This window comes from Prunus mume, linkage group LG3 (genome assembly GCF_029339155.1).
Source record: "Prunus mume cultivar Tortuosa linkage group LG3, ASM2933915v1, whole genome shotgun sequence".
Classification (NCBI taxonomy): domain Eukaryota; kingdom Viridiplantae; phylum Streptophyta; class Magnoliopsida; order Rosales; family Rosaceae; genus Prunus; species Prunus mume.
This window is the reverse complement of record NC_142700.1, coordinates 22,309,018-22,314,048: the sequence shown is the minus strand read 5'-3', so window position 1 is coordinate 22,314,048 and position 5,031 is coordinate 22,309,018. Positions and strand designations below refer to the sequence as shown.

At 36.5% G+C, this 5,031-nt stretch overlaps 1 pseudogene; it reads left to right on the top strand.

Annotated features, from left to right (window-relative positions):
• Positions 1-408: 408 nt before the first annotated feature.
• On the top strand, positions 409-1,356 carry LOC148919111 (uncharacterized; annotated as a pseudogene).
• Positions 1,357-5,031: the final 3,675 nt, after the last annotated feature.

Sequence of the window (5,031 nt, the reverse complement as noted above, 5' to 3'; positions counted from 1 at the left end):
ATATACTACCCATTCCTAAAAGGATTAGAATTATTATTATTATATATTACCTTCTAGTGTAAATCAATAAACCTAAGTCTTTTTCCCTTTTCTTAGGTCAGAAACACAACCAAACCAGACCAGCCAGTTGCTTGTGAGTCTTTTTTCTTCTCAAATTCTAATTAAATTATCAAGTTTTATTTATTTATTTTTTATTTCTATTGATTTTAATGGGTCTTTCAATTTATGTATAGATTACCAAAGGGAAAAGGCTTTGGTTGGAGATATTTGGTAAATTGCTATTCAACTCCAAGCATGTATTTGTCTATCCCTTGTAATTTTTCTTGCGTTAGTATATAATTGTTTATCCCTTTAATGCAATTGTGAAAATATGAACTTTTAATTTGTAATTTGTATAGTTTGGAAAACATGTTCCCATCTGTGATAGATGTGCTTAAGATTGTAAGAACAGATGGATCAGGTTACGAACAAAAATTTGAAGCAAAGGTTCTATTGACTTTTATGCAATCATTCAGCTTCATTTTTGGTCTACACTTGATGAAAAGAATTTTGGGAATCACAAACGACTTATCTCAGGCATTACAAAAGAAAGATCAAGATATTGTGAATGCCATGGACTTGGTCAAAATATGTAAAGGAAGATTGCAAAGCATGAGAGATAATGGTTGAGATTCTTTACTTGATCAAGTTTCTTTCTTTTGTGGCAAGTATCATATTGAAATTCCTAAAATAGATGATATTTTTTCTAGTGGAGGGAGACCAAAACGTAAAGCTCAACCCATCACAAACTTGCATCATTATCGTGTTGATTTATTCGTTGATGTTATTGATATTCAGCTCCGAGAGTTAAATGATCGGTTCAATGAGAAGGATATTGAATTACTTCTTTGTATGGCATGCTTGAGTCCAAGTAATTCATTCTCTGCTTTTGATAAAGCAAAGTTGATGCGACTTGCCCAATTTTATCCTAGTGATTTTTCTGAGCATGACCTCAAATTACTTGAAGAACAACTTGAGAATTACATTTGGGACGTGAGCTCTAACGATGAATTTACAGAATTGAAAGGGATTACTGATCTTGCACAAAAGATGGTTGAGACAAAAAAAGATCAGATCTACCCTTTAGTGTACTTGCTTCTGACACTGGCACTAATCCTACCTGTTGCGACCGCAAGTGTAGAGCGAGTATTTTCTGCTATGAATATTGTGAAGAATCGGTTACGCAATCGAATGGGGGATTTGTGGATGAATGATTGCTTGGTTGCATATATTGAGAAAGACATTTTTAATAGTATAGATGACGAGGTTGTTATGCAACGACTTCAAAATATGAAAACTCGTCGAGGACAATTATGATTATAATGAATAGACAATATGATTTTTGATGTTTTGATGTTTTGATGTCTTGTGAGTTCGAAGTTTTTATTGTTTATATTTTGTGAAAAGCCCCCAGACACATGAAATCCTGGCTTCGCCACTGACCTCATGTGGCAGATGAGGTGAACAACGACATCAATTAAAATGATTTAATATTTTCTTTTCTTCTTATGATTTATTAGCACTTAAAAAAACAATTAATTAAATTTTCTTTATTAAAATACACTTCATTGATTTAATAGATATAGACATGCCAATCATCTGACACATCATCACGACCATTAATTCAAATTTTTATATAAACCCAAAAATGGCTCAAATTGATCTTAAAAACGCCATAGGTTATCCCAATGAATGTTTGAAGTTTTGTGTTAATATCTAATTTTATTTATTTATTTTATTAGTACCAATTAGAAAAATTAAATTTCAATAAGCAAATTTTATTAATTAACTTGTCATTATTGCATAAGTTGCCACATCACGTGGTGAGCTAATGTTGAAATAACATTTTTACAAGTAAGATCTATAAATAAAGACTTCAAAAAATAACAATTTGTTGAAATAAAAGGCACGGTTCGTTTTTGCGTTACAATGCTTTTCCTATTATTTGTTTTGTTAGAGCGACGCCACCATGCAGCCCAGCCCGAGGGGAGGGGGAAAACAAAAACTCATTCCGAAGCCCAGGCCCGGGGTGTGGGACCCACCAACCCGGGCTGGCCCAAGGCAACTTTTGCCCTGTGTCCAAAACGCGGTGGGGTGACGTCGTCACGCGGTATTCAAATTTTTACCGTTGGCGCGTGCAATGCACGCGCCAACGTTAAAAATTTGAACTGCGTCGACGTCGACGCCACCACAACGGGTGGAAGCCACGTGGCACTCCCCCAGCGCTCCGATTTGATTCCAAATGTTAATCCAACGGCTGGCGATTTTTGGACAATAAAATTATGAAAAAAAATCGAAATTTTTTTTAAAAAAATACTAAAAAATCCTAAAAAATTCTGATTTTTTTTCCTATAAATACCTATAAATACCCTTCACTTTCAACACCAATTCTCATACATTTTATTCTACTTCTACAATTACTCAACATATTTTTCACTCTTCACTCAACATTTTCTTCACTCTTCACTCAACATTTTCATCTCTTTCACCTTGTAATTTTAGTTTTTATTTTTATGGCTTCTTCTATTGAAACCGGAGGGGCGTGGAGCACCATGGAAGATGTTTCTTTGTGTGAGGCTTGGCTCCGAGTTTGTCATTGTCCCTTGTCAGGCAATGAGATGAAATTTTTCCATATGTGGAAAAAAATTCATGCCGAATTTTGCGAAAAATTCGGACTCGCCTCGTACGAAAATGGTATTGTCGAGTAGGTGGAAACTTCTCAACAAAGAGATGGCAAAATGGAGAGATGCCTTGGCAAAAGCGATGAACTTGTATAGAAGTGGGGAAAATCGTACTAACGAGGTAAGTATTTTGTAATTTTCGTAATCATTAAGTTTAATGTCCTAATATATATATGTTGTTAATATTTATTGCATTGTCAATATTTTGTTAATATTTCTTGCATTTGAAATATTTTGTTAATATTTCTTGCATTTTCAATATGTTGTTAATATTTATTGCATTTCAAATATTTTGTTAATATTTCTTGCATTTTTAATATGTTGTTAATATTTATTGCATTTCCAATTGTTTCTTCATATTTCTTGCACTTCCAATTTATTTATAAGGTTAATTGCATTTCCATTATTTTTATTTTGTTACTTGCATATCCAATATATTTTAAATAGTTATTGCATTTCCATTTTTTTGTTAAATAGCTCATTCAAGCACAGATGTGGTTCGGTGCAACCGGGGGTGGCAAAAAAAAATTCACCCATCATGAATGTTGTGAGGTGGTGAAATACTGTAAACGCTTCAATATTATTCCAACGGACGTTGTGTTAAACGAGACGCCTCTCCGTGATGCAACGACATCGGATTCACCTCTCGATTCCCCTATGAGTGAAGACTCACCCATCCAAAAGGAACCGAGGCCCATTGGCCGAAAGGCTGCGAAGGCAAAGAAAACGGGTAATTCAAGCAATCATAATTCAAAGTTTTTGGAGGAAATTGCAAGGCAAAACGGCATAAGAATTGAATTGGAGCAAAAACGCCAAGATATGGAGGTGGCAATTCAAGCCGAGTGTGCACGAGAAAAGGAGTATTTGCGCAAAAAAGATATGGAGAAGACGGATCGGGAAACTATGGCGATGGATACAAGCCATATGTCCCCTGATACAAAACAATATTGGAAGCTAGAACGAAGGGATGTTATGAGAAGAAGACTTTTCCAGGATGATGGGCCTAGCAACACGGATTGGTTAAATGATCAAAACCATTAAATTAGTTGGCATACCTTTTATGTATTTTTAATTTTCTTGTTTTCTATTAAAGTTGGTGTACTTCATGTTTTTTATTTTAGTAGTAGTAATTCTTAATGACTTGTATTGGATTTCTTTATTTAATAAACAAAGCCTTCAATAAAAGACAATTTTATTCAACATATTCCATACATCAAACAAAACATAATTAAAATCAAAACAAAAACTACAAACAAGGCACAATAATAAATAAAAAAACAACACAACCAAACCATAAGCAATACTAAACAACACAACCAAAACATAAGGCCTAAAACATAACCAAAGCATCTATGCTCCATCATTCATCTTCATTCCCTTTCACCGTCCATAAATGCTCTATCAAGTCAAGTTGACGGCTTTCATGAATATACGAAGATTGCATCTCTGTATATCGATCTATCATCCGGGTCATCATACGATCGTCCCTCACCAACGGTTCCGGCTCAAACGGTTCTCCATTTGGCCCCATGGGCCTTTCATAAATCCGGGTCAAGGCCGTGTTTATTGGATCCGGTTCATAGACCTCTCCAGCATCATAATCGTACTCATCCTCCACAATCATATTATGGAGGATGATGCAAGTCATCATAATGCTCCGGAGGATCTCCTCATCAAACATACGGGCCGCACCTCGGACAATCAACCATCGAGCTTGAAGGATGCCAAAACACCTTTCGACATCTTTCCTGTATCCTTCTTGATAAGTAGCAAATAATTTTTGCTTATGGGATCGGGGATTCGGAATGGATTTGACAAATGTGGTCCACCTTGGGTAGATACCGTCAGCTAGATAATACCCCGTCTGGTAGACTGTATTGTTGACTTCATAGGTAATATTGGGGCCTTGGCCGCTCAAAACATCGTTGAAGACCGGAGATTGACCCAGGACGTTGAGGTCATTTTGGGCTCCGGCAACTCCAAAGAAAGCATGCCAAACCCATGTGTCGAAGCCAGCAACGGCTTCCAGGATGATACTTTTTGTGCCTTTCCTATTTCCGTAATCACCTTGCCAGGCAGTTGGACAATTCTTCCATTGCCAATGCATGCAGTCGATGCTACCAATCATTCCTGGAAATCCTCGAGCTTCGGCTTTTTGTAGAAGCCGTTGGAGGTCCTTGAGTAGGTCTACGCAGGTAGTCCCTAGTGTACAGGTTTTCAATTGCATCACAAAATCTTACCAAAGCCTCCAACGTAGTGGACTTCCCCATTCGGGCAACCTCATCCACCTGATCAGCAGATGCTCCATACG